Genomic DNA, 23,044 nt, shown 5'->3' on the forward strand with positions numbered 1-23,044 from the left:
ACTGTGGTCCCCAAACCCCTGGGAAGCAAGTCATCTGACCTTACTAGCTGTGTGATCTTGAGTACGGTCAAGGCTCATTTTCCTCAATTATAAATTTATGGGGTAATAATTCTATCTTATAAGGAGGGTAGTAAGGATACAATTAAATTGTACTTTAGTCAAAGTACAAAGTAAAAATATAAAGATTAGTAATTATTCTTAGAAAGTGAGCTTCCTGGAGACAGGGAACAGTGCCTTTTTCTCCTTGTAGTGAATGGATTCCAATTCTGTGACAGCTTTGACTGGGCATGAATTACATATGGGGGTGGTGTCTCTCTAGCATCAAGCCCATGATGGGCACTCAGCAAATGTCAACCGCGCATGAACGAACCAATTACTCTTACCTTGAGTGGTGACACGTATGACCTTTGACAAGCATTCAACGTGGGATCCCTCTGCTCCGCCTCACATGAAAGCTGCTCCTCCATCCACAGGATTTCCTCAGAGGTCATTTCTTTCACAGTCAGAGCCCAACATCAGCACCAATGTTTGCCATTATCCCAGGAGATGTTGTCCGACTGGGATGACTGAGAAGCAGGAGAAAAGCAAGAAAGGGGAGTAGCATTCACTTGTCTCAGCATTTCTTCATCTGCTGCCTGTCCTGTTTCTTGCTTCCCTAACACACACACACACACACACACACACTCTCATGCTCTCTTCCATCCAGAAATACACACATGAACCTCCCAAGTATCACTTTTGGGCTAGCGTCCATATTCTCCCCTTATCTGAAATACTCTGTGCACTTGCCACTTGGCAGAGCTTGCAAGCAGCTCAGTGGGTGTTTTTTATAGTCAGCACTAAAAAAAAAAAAAAAAAAAAAAAAAAAAAAAATTGCCACACCACTAATAAAGTTTTCCTTATTGTTGTAACTGTTGGCAAAGGTAAATGTCTGGGGAGGTTGACTGCCTGAAAAGCTTATTATGCTGAAAGAATATTTTTGATAGACTTTCAACAGCTCCTGACTGACTGTCAACTTCACTGTGTGGCTGGCATCCCCCCACTCCTCCCTAATTGGTCCTCAAACTCACAAAAACATTCAGGTCAGTCGTTGAGGATCTGAATGTTTCCAAGTAATTAGCAGGTAGAATTACCAGGTAGCAGGCAGTGTTTGCTTGCAATCTGTCAATCGGAGCTGCTGTGGGGGTAATAGTCATATTGAGTGGCCTTGCGACCATGCTCAATTTAAAGTGTCAATAGAATGTTTATTTTTGTCTTTTGTTTTCACTGCCAGGTTGTGAGTTTTCTCTTTTGAATCCAGACTCAAAGTAGGACAGGTATTTGGAACATGTAAATTTCAAGGGGAAAAAAAAAAACTTCCTCATATTTTACAAATATGTAAAATCATTTAGGCCTCATTTCTCCATTTACAAAACACGGTCAGGTTACATATTCAAGGCAGATACACTATATCTAATAAGTGGAAAATGGACATTAAGCCCTTTAACAAACAAAGTTCTACTATGCCAACAGGGGTAGGGACAGGCATGGTGGCAGATAAGGGTTTGAATGCTCACTAACATTTGACTAGTAACATCAGTGGCTGCCACCATGGTTAGGCTTCTTGATTTTCTCATATCCTTTCTCTCTTAATTCTTCACTGAACTGTTTTCCAGTTCAAGATAGATAGATTTGCCAAGACGACAGAGCCTATATTACATAGAGAACATGCCTAGATTTAGAGAGCTCTAGTTTCAAGTTCAAGCACACATTTTTCCACTAGCAGCGTCTGGGTCTTGGCTGACAAAGTTTTGTGACAGCTCTTGGGATCAGTCCTGGGTGGAGCCACTATGAGGTCCAGCTGACTACTTCATTCTCACCCTCTTTGAAGGCTTCTTGATTAGAGACAATCATTCCTTGTTTTATATTTAAAGATAGGGTCCAGTTTTCTTCTTTTTTTTTTTTTTCCCTTTTTTTTTCTGACTCACATATAGAACAAGATGTTGGGTTCCAGAAGCCCATATGCTAATTCACAGATGGCTTTTGTTGATGATTTTTTTTCTTGCCATTTGAATCATTTAGGTAATGTGCTTTATTTTCCAATATACAGTAAAAAAACACTCTAAATAGACATCAGTGTCATATGGTACCTAACAATGTGTTCAGGTATGGCAGTCAGTGGGGTTGAGTAATGGTATGGAGTGAGATACTAGTTTTACTCTGAAGATTTTCTTGGGCTTACATGCTTGAAGATTTCATTGGAGGACAAATTTTAAAATGATGCTGATATAACAGTTCATATTGAGCATTTGTTCTGGATTTATATCTAGTAAAATTCTCTTTACAGGTAAATGAAAAACTAGTATGGAAAAAAAGAGTAACTTGCTTTTAAACTTATAACCAATATATTCCATTACTATATTTTGACTTTAAGAAAATATAATTGGGAGTTCCCTTCATGGCTCAGGGGTTAACAAACCCAACTAGGATCCATGAGAATGTGGGTCGATCCCTGGCTTTGCTCAGTGGGCTAAGGATCAGGCGTTGCCGTGAGTTGTGGTGCAGGTCGAAGATGTGGCTCAGATCATGCATTGCTGTGGCTGTAGCTCCGATTTGACCCCTAGCCTGGAAACTGCCAAAAAAAAAAAAAAAAAAAAAAAAAAAAAAAAAAAAAGAAAAAGAAAAGAAAGAAAGTATAATTGGTTTCTATTGGGGAAGAAACCTAACAGCACAGCACATAGTAACATAATATTATGTGGCTTTATCATAGGCATTCGCTATCTATTTGGTTTAGGAGACTATCGTAGAAAAGGAGAACCAAATTTGAGAAAGTAAACCTACTGGAAACCTACCTCTATAACATTCAGATGATTAAAAATCCGCCCCCTTCCAATCTCTTTTATTTAACAGCAATCAGTCAATTCACAGGTGACCCCCGTAACTTTTGGTATAAAGACCAGAAACTGTGTTCCAAGCCTATCCACTGTATAAGTAAGCTTCGTTGCCTAAATCACACTTGGATGGGGATTTCTGACAAATTCTAGGTCACCCTGACAGATGTATCATCATGTCTAATTCCTTCCAACACCCAAAGCTCTTGGAAAGTGGACTTCTTCAAAGAGCAGATTGGAAAGCACACTGTTTTCTTATTGAGCTTTTCCCTTCACCCCAACTGCGCCCCGCCCCCAATCCAAATCCTTTCTTCTGCAAAGTACTTGGGGATAGATAGGCAAGCTGAAGATCTAGGAATTTAAATAAATAGGCAAACAGGAGGTAGATGATGTTTCCCTGCAGCTGAAACAATGCAAACATAAAGAGGTGAACCTAAATGAGCTTGCCGTTCCCCAACTAAACCCCCAATAAGTTCTTAACGTGCCTGTGGATCTGAGTTAAAGAAATGCATTCTGGATCGGCATCTGGTAGGGCCAGAGAAAAAACGTGGGGGTATTCTCATCATGGAAGAAATAAGAGCTGTCCCCTAAAGATCCTCTCAAAACTGCTCAGGGTTTTTGAGCTCTGTACCACGTTTCTGGATTGTATAAATCCGTGCTAGGGGTGCGGCATCGCGCCAGATTCCGCGGAGGCCAGGAGGTGCTTTCACAGAGCGAAGTGACACCCTGGGAACTGCACACAGTTGTCAGGTTTGCTTCTCAGACATTTGGACCACTGCCATGAGGAAGGGAGGGAGGGAATCAGGCCGGTTTGCATTCTGTTACAGACCAGCCTTTTGGATGACAGAATTCTTTCCAATCAAAATGCCATGGATTACTCCCTGCTGTGAGCTAATAGGGTGCTAATTAGCATATTTCATTTATTTACTTAACTGGGATAGAAACCATTGGGCACGTGGCCCATTTAGAATGGTTTCCTGGGGAAGCCATGAACTGCTCTAAGCGCTACCTCCATGCATTAAGGAAACCAGTTCACAGAGGCACAGCACTGGGCTCTCTCCCACCCACCTCTCCTCTCTCCTTCACCCCTCCCTGGCCTCCGAGTGCACAGAGCACAGACAAGGACTCCAGTCTAATCTGGTCTCACTTCAATAAGAATCTGAAATGAGGAATGCAATTGCACGGCCCCTTCCAATAGTTTATCTCAATGGACGACTTTTGGCAACCACGTGGACCACTCCAGACTTGCTGCTTTACCTGTGGTAATGACTCTTGGGCATCTGCTGAAGCGGAGGCCTCTTCTGATCTCTTCATCACCCTCTCTTTCACACTGAGAGCCAAGTTCACATACCGAGTGAGGATGGTTGCCGGGTTCCAGAGCCCTCTCCGGACTATTGCTCAGGGAATCTTAAAACACCTGTTTGCCATGGTTTCCTCCTTCCGTAGGCAAGAACTCACTTTATGGTACTTGCGCTGTTCCCAAGTACTTTTAGATTCTTAGGCATTCCATGTTTGTTAATCTCCCTAATGGCATATTTTCAGTTTGCTCAGGGGCACACCATTAAGAGCGTGCAATGAAAACAAGGCAGCCAGAACTCACTAGGCAAAGAGAAGTGGATCCTAATCTCAAACAGCTTTCCATGCTGTGGAAGCCCATTGGGCTGAGCAGTAATTCTGCAGGGTGGGTAGGCAGGCTGCCAGTGCTCTGCAGAGAACTCTGAGCTTGCATAGAGCTCAGAAAGCAACCTCACTCAGCGGGAGTACTTCTCAACAATTTGATAGAAATACATACTATGGAAAGGGTTGGTGTTTCTGCATAAACCTTTACTTATCAAGGACTCAGGGGCACCACAACCCACCTTAGTGTCTAAGTCTAAAAATCTCTGAGTCATCATAAATATTTCCTCTTACCCTCATCAGTCGCTGAATCCTGTCAATTTTACTTCCTGATTGCTTCTCAGTCGATGTCTTCTCTGCTGCTTTTCCACTGTCCCTGCCTAGTTTATTTAGTTTATATTTCACCTGTCACTTAGATCTTTGCTACTCAAAACAAGCCCCATGGACTGGAGCGTCAGCCTACCTGGGCTTTTGTTAAAAAGTCAGAATTCATTTGTACCATGTATTAGATTCCATATATAAGTGATAGGGTGTTTGTCTTTCTCCTTCTGACTTAACTTCACTTAGTGTAAGATTCTCAAATGAACCCATCTACTAAAAAGAAACAAATGCATGGACATTGAGAGCTGACTTGTGGCTCTCAAGTGGGAGAGGGAGGGAGTGGGATAGATTGGGAGTTTGGGGTTAGTAGATGCAAACTATTACATTTAGAATGGATAAGCAGGCAGTCCCGTCGTGGCGCAGTGGTTAACGAATCCGACTAGGAACCATGAGGTTGCGGGTTTGGTCCCTGCCCTTACTCAGTGGGTTAAAGATCCGGCATTGCCCTGAGCTGTGGTATAGGTCACAGACGCGGCTCGGATCCTGAGTTGCTGTGGTTCTGGCGTAGGCTGGCAGCTACAGTTCCAATTTAGACCCCTAGCCTGGGAACCTCCATATGCCGCGGAAGCAGCCCAAGAAATGGCAAAAAGACAAAAAAAAAGAATGGATAAGCAACGAGGTCCTACTGAATAGCACAGAGAACTGTATCTGATCACTTGTGATGGAATATGATGGAGGATAAGTGAAAAAAGAATGTATGTGATGTATAGCTCGGTCATTTGGTTGTGCAGTAGAGATTTGACAGAACATTGTAAATCAACTATAATAATTATATGTATTTCTAAAGTCATCTATTAACCCCAGAATCCCAGTCCATCCCACTCCCTCCCCCTCCTTTTTGGCAACCACAAGTCTGTTCTCTAAGTCCATGAGTTTCTTTTCTGTGGAAAGTTTCATTTGTGCTGTATATTAGATCCTGCTGTATACCACAGGGAACTATATCTAGTCACTTATCATGGACTATGATGGAGGATAATATGAGAAAAAGAATGTACGTATTAAAAAAAATTAAAAAAAAACTTTTTAAAAAGGTCAGAATTCAGTTACTCCTTCCTCCTCAGAATCAGAATATGCCTTTTAACGAACCCCTCAGGTGATCTGTGAGCACTTTCAGTCTGGGGTTCACTGAGCTGAGACTACTGCAGGCTGCCCTCTAGTATCATTCCACCAACTAGTTCCTCTGTGACAAACATCTTCCATACCTTTCTTATAGTACATACATCTGGTTATGTCACTTTGGCCTTTCAAATTTTCCCTACCTCTCTGTTAGTTACAGAATAACCTCTTGTAGCAGACATGATATTTCAGACTATAACTGTCAGTCTGAAATAACCAAGATACAATTGTATTTTTGTATACAGAACATGTGTCTATGTCAGGTTTTCTTTACTGTCAGTGGTGGAAGTTTTTTTCTAGTCAATTCTAGAAGACCCTAGTCACTTCATGTTTTTCTCGATAGCTTCACATTAAAACCCAGTCATTCATGATTTGCCACACTTTACTTTTCTCCTCACCGTGGCATCAAAATTCCTAGGGACTTCCGTAGTTTTACAGTGCTGTCTGGAATTTACCTGAACATTTTTTGGGTGTCTGTCCCTGTGAGGTGGCGCCATTGCTCCATACTGGTGTTCACTAAGCAGCCAGATCCCCATGTTTCCATACTCTCCCTGATTTTATGGTCTTTGTGGCTTTATCTTGTGGCACTTTGTGACAACCAGGGAGCCCTCTTTGGGCCAGCTAGCTTTCTTACTTTTTCAGTTAATTTATGAACCCACCTTGGGGGACAGAAAAATTTCACTGTTTTTTTTTTTTTTTTTTTTTTTTTTTTTATAGTGGAGTGAAATGTAGTAGGGCTGCCTGGAGCCTCTGTAACCCAGATCTTTGCACAGGTATTTCCAGTATTCTCTAGCATTTGCATTTGTTCTTGGGAACCTGAGGTTTTTTTTTATTTTTATTTTTATTTTTTTAATCTACTTTCCAGCTCTTCTTCTCATGTCTGTAACTCAAATTTTTGCACTGTGCCTACTGGAAACATTATCAACCAAAATGACAGATATCTTCATATTTTCAGTCTCTATAGAACAAATCCTTCACCTTTCACCTAAATTGTGAATAGACTCCCAATAAATAAGTACGTGAATAATAATGATATTCCCCCTTATACTTATAAAGTGTGTTGTGCATTACAGAGCTTTTTGAAATCCCCACCCCCATCTCAACCCATTCAGTTTACACTAGGTAGGTAAGCTAGATATCCCAGGATGTCATTCCCAGATGAAGAAATCTTATTTAAAAGATGTTAAATAACTTTCCTAGAATTGCCTGGTGCCTAAAAGGTAGAGGGAAAAATAACCTTGAGGCCTTTTGTTGCTGGACCTACCAATATTCCTTGCAATATCCCATATAGAAAACTAATTTCCTACTCTCCCCCTCAATGCACATGGTTTTTATGCAGATCACCTAGATTCCCTGCATCCCTGCCAATCACATTGTAAAATGCTGATGTGAATGATACTCTCTGCCAGGTAATTATGATGTGCTTTGAGCCCCCTGGGAGACAGAAAAACTGTAGGTAGCATTTGAATTTCTCGATTTCTCGTATTTTGTCCAGAAATTTTCTCTCACTGTATTTCTACCTATCTTATTTCCCCCCTTAGATATTAGGCAATCTGGCAGGCAAGGACTCTCTCCTTACCTTCAGAGTAATTAGTACAATATGGGGTAGATCTTTGGTAACTAATTAATGCACATCCCATGAAGAGAATCTTATTCCTGTACTTGCTGAACTATGTGAGAGGCTCTCTATCTCTGTGAAGTTTGTGATGCATCTTGTTGGTTTATTAAAAAGTATCTTAATTTTAATACCACAAGCTGTTTCTTAATTTAAACCACTAGTACTCAGCTTCAGAGTCCCAGCTGTATCTTGCTAGAGGGTAACGTCAATGTTCTTGTTGAGGGCGAGAGCCTTCCATATGAAACAGCTGAGAAGTTTCACAGACTCAGCAACAATTTATTTTTCTTCTCATTCAGGGATTTCTTAGTTTAGTTCTTCATACATAAATAGCTTAATTAATGGATGAATTTACTTATTCCCTCCCTGACTTATTTAAACTGTTCCCAGAGCGTGCCTTTTAGAAATTTTATCTAATTTCTTAAGTCCTGATTTGAAGTTGCCATCTCCATAAAGCCTAACACTTTTTCTGTTGGTCTCAAATTGACGTAATTAAAAAAAATTTTTTTTAAAAATTTACCATATTCTGGAGTTCCCGTCGTGGTTTAGCCATAATGAACTCAACTAGTATCCATGAGGATGCAGGTTTGATCCCTGGCCTTGCTCAATGGGTTAAGGATCTGGCATTGCCATGAGCTGTGGTGTAGGTCACAGATATGGCTCAGATCCAGCATTGCTGGGGCTGTGATGTAGGCCAGCAGCTCCAGCTCCTATTCAACTCCTAGTCTGGGAACTTCCATATGTGCTGGATGCAGTCCTAAAAAAATAAAATAAAATAAAATAAAATAAAATAAAAAATACCATATTCTAACATTTATATATCTTGACTCTTTTCCTGATCAGAATCGAAATGCTTCTAAGAAATGGTGTGTTGCTTCTTTCTTGGCCTACAAAATGCCATACAGAGGTGTCCAGTAACTCTTTGAGTTTGGTTAACTAAGACCACAAGACATGTTATTTTTGAATGTGAGAAAGAGATTATTTCTTGCTGGAAACATTATGAATCTATCAATTAGCATTTTAATATCATAGCCTACTTCTAAGATTTCATCCTAATAACTGAGCCTTCCTAAAATATCAGTGTGTATGCTATTTGCAAGAAAATTACAGGAAGAAGGCAAAGAGGACTCTCTGATTTTATTTTTTTTTCTCTCAGTTTTTCTGCTCTGGGTTTAAGTGATAGAGAGAATTTACGATTTGCTCCAAGTTTTTTTTCACATACTAATACAATTCTTTATATGCTTTCATTGCCAAGGTCTTAGTTGTAAATGTATCCATGTCTGGTATCTGTTCTGCTCCTCTGAGCATCCACCTACTTTCCACTGGAAAATAGCTATGGATCTTAAGAACTAGCAGGAGGTAGCTTAATTAAAATCCCAAATCAAGAAAATATTCCTTATAGAAAGCTACCTTTTAAACCGGACTATGAGTTAGGAAATATATAACCCTATAATGACCTACATATACTTAAAAGTGAGATTGGAGATACATTTTCTTTTTCTTCTTTAATTGAAGTATATTTGATTTACAAGACTGTGTAAGTTTCAGGTGCACAGCATAGTGATTTTTTTTTTTACCAGATTCTACTTGTTTATAAGTTATTATAAGATAATCCCCTGTGCTATACAGTAAACTCTTGCTGCTTATCTGCTTTTAGTAGTTTGCATCTGTAAATCCCTATTCCTCACTCCCCACTTTGATAACCATATGTTTGTTTTCTTTCTTTCTTTCTTTTTTTTTTTTTTTTTGGTTTTTGGGCCACACCTGCGGCATATGGAGGTTCAGTCAAAGCTACCTATGCCACAGCCACAGCAACACAGGATCCAAGGTACATCTGTGACCTACACCACAGCTCATGAAAATGCCAGATCCCCAACTTACTGAGTGAGGCCAGGAAATGAACCCTCATCCTCATGAATACTAGTTGGGTTGGCAACCTGCTGAAGCCTCAACAGGAACTCTTGTTTTCTATGTCTATAGGGACTACATTTTCAATGTTAGGCAACACACTGAATGACAGTTGTGACTATCTTCTATGTATTATAGAAATAAGATAGGACATATTTAGGTCAAATAGTAAGTAAAAGAGTGTAGTTGCTGAGGGTTCTGAGCTAGTGCACAGGTATAAATGGGATGAGGTATACTTGATTTACTCAGTGTAAAACCTGATAAGAAATGATATGAAAGTAGGGGTCAAACTCCTAAGTATAGGAGTTCCCATTGTGGCTCAGAGGGTTAAGATCTGAGCATAGTGTCTGTGAGGATGTGGATTTGATCCCTAGCCTCACTCAGTGGGTTAAGTATCTGGTGTTGCCCCAAGCTGCAGTGTTGGTCACAGATGTGGCTTGGATCCAGTTTGCTGTGGCTGTGGTGTCCAATCTCAGCTGCAGCTCGGATTCGACCCTTAGCCTGGGAACTTGCATATGCTGCAGGTACAGCCCTAAAAAGACAAACAAACAAGCAAACAAAAACAAAAAACAAAGAACTCCTACGTCTAGCTCTCTGGGTTACACTCTTTGCGAAGAACCGAGTATTAAAGCTAATCATGACATCCCTGTGAATCTCACTGATATGGATTGAATGTTTATGTCCTCCCAGAATTTATATGTTGAAATTCTGGAGTTCCTGTCCTGGTGCAGTGGAAACAAATCTGATGAGGAATCATGAGGTTGTGGGTTCAATCCCTGGCCTCGCTCAGTGGGTTAAGGATCCGCCATTGCTGTGAGCTCTGGTGTAGGTCGCAGACGCGGCTTGGATCCCGAATTACTGTGGTTGTGGCTACAGCTCAGATTTGACCCCTAGCCTGGGAACCTCCGTATGCCACGGATGCAGCCCTAAAAGGACAAAAGACAGAAAAAAGAAAAAAGAATTTATTTGTTGAAACGCGATGGTGTTAGGGGGTGGGGCCTTTGGGAAGTATTATGACTAGATAAGGTCATGATTAGGATTATTGCTCTTTAACAGTCATGAGAGAGTTTGCTCCCCGTCTCTGCTCTCTGCTGTGGATACAATGAAAAGCTGATGGTTTGCAGCCCAGAGGAGAATCTCATCAGAGCTTGATTAGGCTGGCATCCTGGTTGCAGACATCCAGGCTCCAGGACTGTGAGAAATACATTTCTATTGTTTACAAGCTGCTCAGTCTATAGTAGTTTGTTACAGCAGCCTAAACAGACGAAGATACTCGTGCTACTTCCTTGGCAGAATATAAGGGGGGGCGGGTGTTCAGGAAAAAAAGAAACTATACTTGGAAAGCCAAAAGCATTGATGAAAAACCACATTTCTCTCTCCACCTTCTTTCTGGGGCTTAGTGGAACGTGTGGGTTTAGAAGAAAGCCAGATCCCCTCTCATGAAATGTCCAATCCAGGAACTTCTGCTAAATGATCTCATTCTTCAGCTTATCTAAGGATTTCCTAAAGGTCATTCTGTGGACATGTTATTTCCTACTGTATGTGATGCAAGAGGAAAGGGAGGAGGTCAGAGGTCAGTCGCTGTTGAAGGGAGTGTTGTGTTTTGAGAAGTGCCTTGAGTTATATGAGACAAGGATGTGGCCAGGTTTGCTGTCTTCAGGAGTTGGGCAGTGGAGTTACTCTTCAAGGATCCTAATTATGAAAATTAATTGTTAGCCTAAGGATGGTGAACAGCACATGGGTAATAAAAACTTGGAAAATTTTAAACAGGTCCCTTAGGAGCTTGGAGACCTTCTAGGATTTGCACTGTATGTTCTGTAGTGCAAGTCCACAGAAGCAGAAAATTCTCTTCATTCAACAAGGTTGGCAGTGGAGGACAGGGTAGGTAGCCGGTAAAATGGCCTAGTATGTGTCTTTGTACCTGCCATTAGCTCCTGAGACTGACTACTCATGGCTGATGCAGGACTAGACACCCGGTCACTGTGAGCATCATGCTTCCTCTTCTGGTGGTTAAGGACTGGAAACCATCTTCTGTTGCCTCATCAGCCCAGACTGGGTTACATGCTCATCTTTGAACCAATCATGTAGCCTAGGACATGTTTCACTGATAGAATTAAGTTAATCAGAGCCCCTTATAGACCACTTTTGCAACTTTGAAATAGAATATATATATATATATATATATATATATATAACATACTCATAACTTTAGTATAGCTCGTTATTCTGAATTCAAATACAAAGAAATATTAATTGCCTATTCCATGTAGTACTAGGTACAGCATAAAAGATTTGCCAATTTGGTTAAATTATATTGAAAAATATAATTGTGGATGAACTTAGCTGAAAACACTTTGAAGAATTTGATAAATACTTTATCTTCAAATAGATGCCTGGTCAGCCAGAGGTGACCTATGTGAAACCCTGCTTTGATACAGGAGGATGGAATAGATAAAGGCTCAAAGGTCTTTTGTCTTGTGATATTAGGAAAATACATAACAAATATCCTATGTTCTTCCTGCCATAAAGCAAATAGTAAAGTTATACACTTGAACATAATGTCTTAGTCCATACGGGCTGCTACAACATGGCCTAAGCACCTCTTAATGGCACAGCATCACTTTGTGGGTTAGGATTTTAACATATGTATTTTGGGGGGACATATTTGGATAATAGTACACAATTCTTTTCTCCTATTAGATGATTTGATATTATGATGTAAGAGAGTAGAAAAAGTGGGGAATGGGAATCCAGAGGGAAGTGGTTTTTGAAATTTATTCTGTCACAGAGAAGCTGGGTTACTTTGGTTAAATCGTTTCAGATCTCTAAACCTGTTTCCTTATCTGTAAAATTTAGACAATAATATTTACCTTCCATCTACCTGTGCTATGAGGATTAAATAAGATAATATGTCTAAAAGTACTCTCTAAACTATGAAGGGTTTTCTGGATGTAAGGTATTCTTATTGCTGTGATTACTATTATTTGACTACTAAGTTTATGCAAAATAAATTTATGGCCTTGGCCAAGTTACTTAACATCTTTTACTCTCATTTTCTTTTCTTAAAAAGTGAGGGTTTGAACCAGACGATCTGAAATATTTCTTCCAGCTCAGCTTCGGGGTCTTTTAATTATATTTTTTTTCAGATAACTATTGAATAATACTTGCCCATTGGACAAAGTTAAGGAGACATGGATTTACAGTGGGCAGCTTTATGCTAAGGGTCAACTACACTGTATCTCTGATACAGTTCTTGGAATTTTAATGATGGTAATTACAACCAGTGCAGATGACTTTATTTGGTGCCCTGAGCTCTTTCATTTTTTATGTATAGCACTGAGTGTATAAAAGTTTGCAGGATACTTTGTGGGCATACTTTTTGAGAAAGAATGTGCACAACTCAGACCTGATGAATTAGCCAAAGACATTCAATTTAGTGGAGATTTCGGGAACAAAATTCAAATATCTTGATCTTTGTGGAGCAGGATTTGCTGTTATTATATTGTTAGTCTTAAAGATATAACTGAATTAGTGAGAAAATGTCCTTCAAAGCTAATGAAAAAAGGTTGCCTTTGATGTAGGAGGTTTTGAACAATCTAGACAGATAGGAAAAGGAAAGAACAGCAGGGAGAATTAGGAGCTTGAAACAGTGAACTATTAGGTTTGTGAATGAAAGGAATGCTCTGTGAGAATCTTGCTTATATGTTCATTCTAGACAGGACCTTTATTTGTTTATATTTTCAGGCCACAAGCTATTGCACAACAAGAATAATTGCTAACATTCATTACTTCCTTATTCTCTGTAGGCCTCTAATCTAAGTTCTTTACATGTATTTTCTAATTTGATCCCGACTATAATTTCGTGTTATGGGTGCTTTTATTATTTTCTCTTTATAGATGAGGAAATTGAGGCACAGAAGTGTCCATTAATTTCCTAAGAACATGTTGTAAATAATGGACAGAGCTGGGATTCAACCCTGTATAACACTAAAGATAAAAACACACTTTCCCAGTTGGCAACATCACTAAATGCCACCATCAACAATATGAACAACTAATCCTACTCATGTTTTTACTATTCCAGGCAGGTCATCTGTTAACTTACTTGATCCTCATTATAACCCTACCTAATAGGTACTAATGCATTACTGGTAATCTCATAGATGTGAAAACTAAAGACCAGAGGGCTAGATCTAGAGTTTGTGTTCTTGGCTATTATAGTATGTCAATAATGATATTTAAAAAGCAGTAATGGAAAATACCTTAAAAATAATAGCAATAAGTACTAGTTGAGAGATTTTTATAAGCTAGCTACAAAGGGCTTTGTGAACATTGCCTTTGTTATAATTGAAGTAGGTGCGAGTACTTTTTAATCCCCATTTTACAAAGGATAAAATTGAGAGAGAAGAATTAAGAAATTGTCCTATTATCCCATAATCTTACAATGCTTTTTGAACACTGAGTCCTTTGAACCCAAGACTCAAAACTGGGGAAAATGGTCTACAAACTGAACTACAACACTAAAATAGTTTGGTTCTAAAATAATGTGAGCTAGGACATTATGAAATATTGATTCTTTATGACCAAAACACTTATTCCTTCTTTCATTCAACAAATCGTTATTGAGCACCTATGTCTAGTGTGCCAAGTGACCTGTCCCGATGGTTTCCCAGGTGGGTTGTAAAAGAGTTGTGTAGTATTTCCTCAACCACAGAAAATCTCTAGAGGGATGAATAAATGGTGGCAAACACATTTAAACAAATGTGGAGGCAGTCTGAAAATGATCATTTTAGGCCTGATCTCAGAAAATATTTAAGTTAGCTGACTATTTCAAAACAAAATATTTAACTTAACAAGCAGCAGCAACATCTCAAATATGCATGTGAAAACCAATCAGGATAACTCAAGCACAAATTTTTCCTTAAGAGGACCTCCTCACATTTCAATAACTGCATCTGTGAAAATCAAATACCTGGTGAAGTGTTTTCAAAATATGTTGAATTGCTTCTCCTACTATTTTATTTGCAAAGTGTGTGTTAATTGGGTAAAGCCAAGCTCTTTGGAATGGAAAACTAGCTGGGAGCAAAGAGTGTCAACAATGATCAAGCCAGTCACTTCAAGAGGAGGAGTGGTCACAGGGTGTCCTGACCCAAGGGGCTTTGTGTGATCAACTGGATCTTCCCTCTCCTGCTGACCTTTCTTTACTTCTGATATTTTCTACCTGCTGTAATGCCCTGGATTTTTCATTTCAAGGAAACTAATTTCTTGGCAGATGTTTACATTTATTTTGTAAGAATAAATCTACTTGGCTTTTTTTTTTTTTTTTGGAATTTTAAGACCAAAAATATTTCCCAATTGTGCATTAGTTGTGAATACAGGCTTGTTAAAGCTTCTGTAACTAACCACTGCTGGCAGAAATAGGGCTACCTGGTTAAGGGTGTGTCTCTATCATCCACTCAGTATCAAAAATGTGGCATTTTCACAGTATAGCTGAGTATCTTTATGTTTTTATTTTTTGGTTGTGCTGTGCAGTGGCTTGATGTGGGATAAGAGTTCCCAGGCCAGGAATTGAATCCAGGCCACAGTAGTGAAAGCAACCAAGTCCTAACCACTAGACCATCAGGGAACTCCCCACATAGTACCTTTAAACAGTAGGTTTTCAATTTATATTTGTTGAATTGGAATTTAAACTTTTAATTGCCATATAATCAATATACAATGAAATGCACACATCTTTGTTATTCATCTGATGAAATTTGACTATTTCCCAAACCTGTAAGTGCTACACCACCCAAAAACCCTCACAAAACAATTTCATTACCCTGAAAGTTTTCTCCTGCCTCTTAGTCAGTCCCTACTCCATGCCTGAATTCAACTCCTTCCTACTTCTTTCTCCATAGATTGGTCTGCCAATTATTACAATTAGTATGAATGAAAACATGCAGTGTATTTTTGCATCAGGAGTCTTTTTCTCATTTTAACATTTTAAAAATTCATTCATGTTGTTCCTTGAATTTGTACTTCATTATTTTATTACTGACTTTTATTAATATAATACAATTTGTTTATTTATTGTTTTCTTGATGGGCAGTTCAGTTGTTTCCAAGTTTTAACCTATTGATGTATTACAACAAGGGTTTTTGTGGAAAATCTTCATTTTCTCTTGGTAAATACTTAGGGTGGAATTCCAGGTTATAGGGTAAATATTTATTTAACTTTACTAGAAAATGCCATAAAATTTTTTGAAGTGATCATGTTATTTGTCATTTCCTCTTATGTGAGAGTTTTAGTTGCTCTGTATCCTCACCAACATTTGGCATTTTCAATCTTTTAAATTTTATCCATATAGTAGTTATGAAGTGGTATCATTTTGTGGATTTAATTAGCATTTTCCTGATATTGAGTACTGAGGGGTACTTATTGACCATTTGTCTTTGTTGTTGTTGTTGTTGTTAAAGAGTCCCAGCCTTCTGCTCTTTTTAAATTTAGTCGTCTTTTTACTCTTGATTGGTAGAAATTCTTTATATACTCTTTATATTTTTACATGTCTTTTAAAAATATGTTTCAAATATTTTTTTCCCAGTTTGTGGGTTGCCTCTTCATTTTCCTTTTCTTTTTCAGATTTCAATGCAAGTTTTTTTTTTTTTTTTTAATAAGATCACTCTGGAGTTCCCGTCGTGGCGCAGTGGTTAACGAATCTGACTAGGAACCATGAGGTTGTGGGTTCGATCCCTGCCCTTGCTCAGTGGGTTAATGATCCGGCATTGCAGTGAGCTGTGGTGTAGGTTGCAGACGTGGCTTGGATCCCATGTTGCTGTGGCTCTGGCGTAGACTGGCGGCTGTAGCTCCTATTTGACCCCTAGCCTGGGAACCTCCATATGCCACAAGAGCAGCCCAAGAAATAGCAAAAAGACAAAAAAAAAAAAAAAAGATCACTCTAAGTATTTTATAATAGACTGTTTTTCTTTAATGAAATTTGTAGGTATAATTTCATTTTATTAAATACAGATTTCAAAATAAAAATCAGCATTTATTGTCCATTTACTAAGAGTAAGCATCATGCTAAGTGCCCTATAGGCATATGAATTATACAAATTATTCCATCTTTCATGGCTTTTTTTTTTTTTTGGTGGGGGGGCACACCAGCAGCATATGGAAGTTCCCAGGTTAGGGGTCAAATTGAGCCATATCTGCGACCTACACCGCAGCTTGCAACAACACCAGATCCTTAACCCACTGAGCAAGGCCAGGGATTGAACCCCTATCCTCATAGATATTAGTTGGGTTCTTAACCAGCTGAGCCACAAAGAGCACTCCACAAGGCTATTTTTAAGACTTGAGCACTGGGAGGTGGAGCCCAAGTAATGAATGATGGTTTTCCCAAGCTGAGAATGTAGAGATCAGAGTAAGGCAGCTGAATTGATTGGAATTTGTGAACCAGGATATTAGGTAAAAGGAGTTATGTGACAGAGAGAGAAAAGAGTCTGCAGGTGGGTTCTCCCAAAGATCCATGTCATAGACCTTTAATGTGGAACTGGTGCATACATATATAGAAAAAAATTGCCATGAGGCTTAGGAAAGAGTGACTACTGTAGAACTGGGAGATGCATGAACACAGATACTTGAAATTATACTGCACTGGATGATGTTGGTGTTATAGTTCAGCCAGAGTGGAGAGATTTCATGGACCACACTGCAAATTCATTGAAGACAATAGGAAGACTATAACTTGACAATGACCTCAAAATAAGACTAGGACTAAGGATAAATCTAAAGTAGACTGGATCAAACAGAGATTGATAACAAAGTCTGAAAAGACCTGAAGGTCCCACTGGTAGGGGAGTTCCTCTCGTCACACAGTGGAAATGAATCCCACTAGGAACCATGAGGTTGTGGGTTCGATCCCTGGCCTTGCTCAGTGTGTTAAAGATCTGGCTTTGTTGTGAGCTGTGCTGTAGTTCGCAGACATGGCTCGGATCTGGTGCTGCTGTGGCTGTGGCTGTGGCCAGCAGCAACACTGATTAGACCCTGAGCCTGGGAACCTCCATATGCTGCAGGTGTGGCTGTAAAAGGACAAAAAGACAGAAAGAAAAAAAAAAAAAAAAAGGTCCCACTAGTAATTTAAGTAAAACATTCTTTAATGAAAAACACAAAAGCCATTGATTACAAGGCATTGTCTCAATGTCAAACATATAATCAAAGATAACTAGACAAGGAAAATAAAAGAGAAAGGAAATTTGAACCATAGTCAAGGAGAAACCATTCATAGACTTTAGTGTAACCTAGATGTTTGAAATAGCAGACAAGGACTTTTGAAATACTTCTTATAAATATGATTAAGGGGAAAGAGTGGACATAGCGAATTAACATATTTGGGACTCTCAGCAGAGAACTAGAAGTTCTATTTCTACAATATTTTTCCTATTTTAGAACTTCATATGGAATTATCAAGTATGTACTCTTTTGTATCCAGATTTTTCTTTTGGCAAAATGTCAAGCATTCATCAACATTATCGTGTAGCTGTTTATTTGCAGAGTAAACAGGGAAGTAGTCGGATGCTTACACCTAAATGTTGAATCTGTGATTACAACAGCCACAAACACAGACTGATACAATAATATTTTCTTCACATCCCATTACCTCAAGAAGTGTAGCAAATTGTAATGTAGCTTATATATTGAGTATAGTTCCCTGTGCTGTACAGTAGGTCATTCTTGTTTACTTATTTTATATATAGTATTAAGTGTATTTTAATCCCCAGCTCCTAATTTATCTTTTCTCCACCTATTCAATTTCTTAATGGTGCCTTTTGATAAGCAGAAAAATTTCATTTTGATGAGGTCTAACATCAATTTTTTTCGTTTATGGTGTGTCTGTGCAAGAAATCTTCGCCTAACTTAAGGTTGCTAAGACATCCTCTTGTGTCTGTGTTTTCTCTTGGAAGCTTCACAGATCTGAGTTTTTTGTTTAGGCTTATGATCCATTCAGAATTGATTTTTATGTATGGAGTGAAAGAGGGATTCATGTTTGTTATTATTTTTTCATATAGCTATCTAGTTGCTCCAGCAATGTTTGTTAAAAAAAAAAAAATCTTTTCTCCATTAATTTGGTATTGTGGTAAAAAGAAAAAAAATCAATTGATCATATTTGTGAGGGTCTATTTCTTGACTCACTTTTCCATGGATTAAATATTCTATATTAATACCATTCTGTCTTGATTATTGTGGTTTGTAATAAGTCTTGAAATTGGTCAGTTTAGGTCAACTTGGTCTTCTTTTCAGGATATATAATACTATTCTAGATCTGTTGTATTCCATATAAGGTTTAGAATTAACTTGTCAATTGCTTCAAAAAAGCCTCTTGTAAAAAAAAGTCTACTGTCATTTGTACACTGTGTTATACGGAATGATGGCCAGTGGGGACCTGCTGCACAGCACAGGGAACTCTACCCAATATTCTGTGATAATCTATATGGGAAAAGAATTTGAAAAAGAATGGATATATGTAGATGACAACTGAATTTCTTTGTCATACTATGAAAATCAACTATACTTCAATAAAACTTTAAAAAATGAAAATAAAGCCTACTGTAATTCTGATAGGAATTGCATTGAAGATCTAGATAAACTTGGGAAGAATGGGCATAGAAACACTGTTGGGTCCTCTAGTTCATGAATACGATATTACCTCTTGATCTATTTATGTCTATATTAACTTCTGATCTGTGTTGTATAGTAGATGATACAGAGCTCTTGCTCATTTTCGTTAAAATTTTTTCCTTGGTATTTGATGTTTTAATACCACTGTAAAGTGAATTTTAAAAATTTCATGCTCCAATTATTTATTGCTTGCATATAGAAGTGAAAGTGATTTTTAAATATTGACTTCATATTCTGTACAAAATTCATTTATTAACTACCGTCATTTTGTCATTTTTTGTAGCTTCCATAGGGTTCTTTATGTACACAAGTATCTTACCTATATATAGATAATTACACTTTTACTATTTTTTCAATATTCATTTCTTTTATGTATTTATCTTCCTTTTTCTCCCCCCACTAGTTAGAACATCCAATGTTATGTTGAAAAGTGGTGAAGGCAGTCATATTTGCCTTACTTCCAATCTTAACCAATCATTAAATGACATTAGCTCTAGGTTTTTACTAGGTGCTTTTACCAGGATGAGGAAATTCCCTTTTATTCTTAGATCGCTGAAAGTTTCTAATCATAGATAGCATTGCCATTTTTTTTTCTGCTTCTTTTGAGAAGACTTTTTTTTCCTTCCATTTATTCTGTTAATGTGGTGAATTATATTGATTTTTAAATGTTGACCCAACCTTTCATTCTTGGGATAAACCCATTCAGTCATGATGTATTTTCTTTTTTATATATATCTGGATTTAATTTACTAATTTAGATAAGTATTTTTATTTTCATCTTCAGGAAAAATATTCTATAATTTTCTTCTCTTGTTGAATCTTCATCAGATCTTGATTTCAAGGTGATTCTGGCCTCATAAAATCAGTTGGAAAATATTTCTTCCTCCTTTGTGTGCCGAAATAAATTTTTGTAAGATTACTATTATTTTTTTGTGGGCTGTTTGATAGAATTCACCATTGAAGTTTTACTTTGGAGAATATTATTTATTGCACATTCAATAAAAAAGAGGTTTTACTCATCTACTGCTGTGTAACTAATTACCACAAACTTAGCAGCTTGAACCATCCCATGTTTATTTATTTATTTATTTATTAGGGCTGTGCCCATGGCACATGTAGGTTCCCAGGCTAGGGGTCGAATCAGACCTGTAGCTGCCGGCCTACACCACAGCCACAGCAACACGGGATCTGAGCTGCATCTGTGACCTACACCACAGCTCACGGCAACCAGATCCTTAACCCACTGAGCAAGGCCAGGGATCAAACCTGCATCCTCATGGATACTAGTCGGGTTTGTTAACTGCTGAGCCACAATGGGAAATCCACATCCCATATTTATCATCTCATACTTTCTGTGAGTCAGGAATCCAGACATGGCTTAGCTGAGTTCTCTGCTTCAGAATCTCTCAGAATGGGGCCACTGAGGTATTGGTCAGGACTGAGGGCTCATCTATGGCTCAGCAGGGGAAAGATCTGCTTCCAAGCCTATGTGGTTACTGCTGGGATTTAACTTTTTTCAGGAAATAGGAGCTGCCTTTCCTTGCTGGCTGTTGGCTGGGAGCTCTCCTCTGTTCCTTGCCACTTGGGCCTCTCTACCGGGCAACTTCATTAAAGCCAGCAAGGGGGAAAGTCTACAGAGAAAAATCTGCTAGCAAGAGAGGAGTAACAATCCTGTAACATAATCATGAAAGTGACTTCCTCTCAGGTTTGCCTTGTATTATTATTAGAAGTGGGTCACAAATCCCACCTACTATCCAAGGGAGGGAATTAGAAAGGATGAGCACTAGGAGGTGGGGATAATTTTAAGGTAATTGTTAGAGTATGTCTCCTACATGGAGGGCTATTTTAAATAGTTTATTCCTATTTTGGTTTGGCAGGTGGTATTTTTCAAGGAATTTTTTCCATTTTATCTAAATTTGTCAAATTTATTGGCATAAAGTTATTCACTGTATTATCTTTTAAAATATTTAAAATATTTCTCTTTTGGAGTTACCGTCGTGACTCAGTGGTTAACGAATCCGACTAGAAACCATGAGGTTGTGGGTTCGATCCCTGCCCTTGCTCAGTGGGTTAAGGATCTGGTGTTGCCCTGAGCTGTGGTATAGGTTGCAGACGCGGCTCGGATCCCGCGTTGCTGTGGCTCTGGCGTAGGCCAGTGGCTACAGCTCCGATTCGACCCCTAGCCTGGGAACCTCCATGTGCCGCGGGAGCGGCTCAAGAAAAGGCAAAAAGGCAAAAAAAAAAAAAAAATTTTTTTTCTCTTTTACTAGGAACCTGTCAAGTTTATAAATCTTTTTAAAGAAACAATTTTTGACTTTGTTGACTTTTCTCTACTTTTTAAAAATTTTCTAGTTCACTGATTTCCTCTCATTTATTATATTGTTCTTTTTTTCTATTTACTTTTGCTATTTTACTTTTTTGCTTCCCCCCTAGCTTTTTAAAGTAGAAGCTTAGATCATTGATTTTAAGCTCTTTTTATTTTTTAATATAAGCCAAATTTTCAGAACTATGTGACTGTGTGAATACATTACTAGGGCCCCTCACAGGACGTTGGAAGTGACGATGCAATTGAAAGGCCCTGAAACTAAAGCTTCATCTGTTTGACAATAATCCACCTCTACTAATATTGCACTTAATTTATTTTAAGATGTACCCCCCATTTTAATATCTCTGAAAATGGAATATGCCTTATAAGCTATAGCATCTTATAATTGCTATCAACCAGGCAAAGTCACAGTTCAGTCATCATGGCCTGTGTACCCACAAACTTAATTATAGCTCCTCATGCTCTCATTGTTTCTGTTGAGTCATATGCATGTTTGGTACCTACATTGCATTTCATTGTTAAAATAGTGTTAAAATGATTACATTACGATTCAGTGCTGAAACCAAAAAATAGTGTATGTTCAGAAAGGCAAGGAAAGTCAGTAAAATGTAACATTAGTAAAACAAATATTATAGGAAGACTGCTCACAATTTAATGTTTCCTGGCAGAGAACAAACAATTAATTTCATTGTATTTTCCTTTTTACATGTGCATTCTGGTAATACAGGAGAAAACTCTGTATAAATTGTGGCTAACTGAAAATTTGAAGTGATGGGAATGTATTGAGTCATACTTTAATAGGTAGATTCCCCCCCGCCAATATATCTTCTGTTGACAGTGCTCTGATTTAATGAAATACGGTAGCTCATTTAGTTCTCACATAAATGCCCTTTATGTTCCTATTATCTGTTTTCAGAGATGAGACAATGGAGGCACAAGGAGTTAAACTGTCCAAGGTCACACAGCTAGGAGGTGGCAGATCTGGGATTAGAATGTGGCACCTGGGGTTTAAGTCTCTGTTCTTTTCTTATACGTTATATTGCCTTGGTAGATCACGGGAAGGGAAGAGCAGTTTCTCTTTCAAGATCCTCAACAACTAAAAATATTAGATTTTCCAGATGACAGAGATTGGCCTATTTCCTACTCCACCACCATGGTTAAAGCCTAAACTTCTGATCTAGTCCCAGCCAGCCCTTGCCTGACTCTCTTATAAAATGGAACTATTGTCTCCTACAGCCTAATAGGAATTATCCTCCTCTTAAAAACCTCTAGTTATGTTTTCTGTACCCAAAGATAACCCCTGTGTAAAAAGCAAGTGCCATAATAGCCCTGATGGCTATTCTTTGAAAGGTTTGCTTACAAAATTGTCCCTTGGCTTGTGTGTGGACACCTGGATTTGGGGAATGTTCCAATTACTTCTAGAATCAGTAAGTACCACTAAACGGTTTATGTAAATGAAGTGATTTATGCTGAACCTTGGTTTTCTTTTTGGGAGTCTGGAAAATTGGTGCATGCTAGGCAAAGGATGCCTACATGACTATCCCCCAGTAA

At 38.4% G+C, this 23,044-nt stretch overlaps 2 long non-coding RNA genes across 2 annotated transcripts in view; one reads left to right on the forward strand and one right to left on the reverse strand.

Annotated features, from left to right (window-relative positions):
• LOC146402824 (uncharacterized) overlaps positions 1-682 on the reverse strand; it is a 125,838-nt gene extending 125,156 nt beyond the window's left edge. The window contains exon 1 of the long non-coding RNA XR_014807916.1: positions 384-682. This is a non-coding gene — a long non-coding RNA (uncharacterized LOC146402824). The remainder of the gene's footprint in view (positions 1-383) is intronic.
• The window catches only part of LOC146402825 (uncharacterized), a 105,246-nt gene that overhangs the window by 47,202 nt on the left and 35,000 nt on the right, over positions 1-23,044 (forward strand). The gene's annotated exons all lie outside the window — the stretch shown is intronic.

This window comes from Sus scrofa, chromosome 6, assembly GCF_054392235.1.
Source record: "Sus scrofa isolate SSC_HxYL_T2T_F1_AM1 chromosome 6, Sscrofa_HxYL_maternal_Yorkshire_Landrace_v2.0, whole genome shotgun sequence".
Classification (NCBI taxonomy): domain Eukaryota; kingdom Metazoa; phylum Chordata; class Mammalia; order Artiodactyla; family Suidae; genus Sus; species Sus scrofa.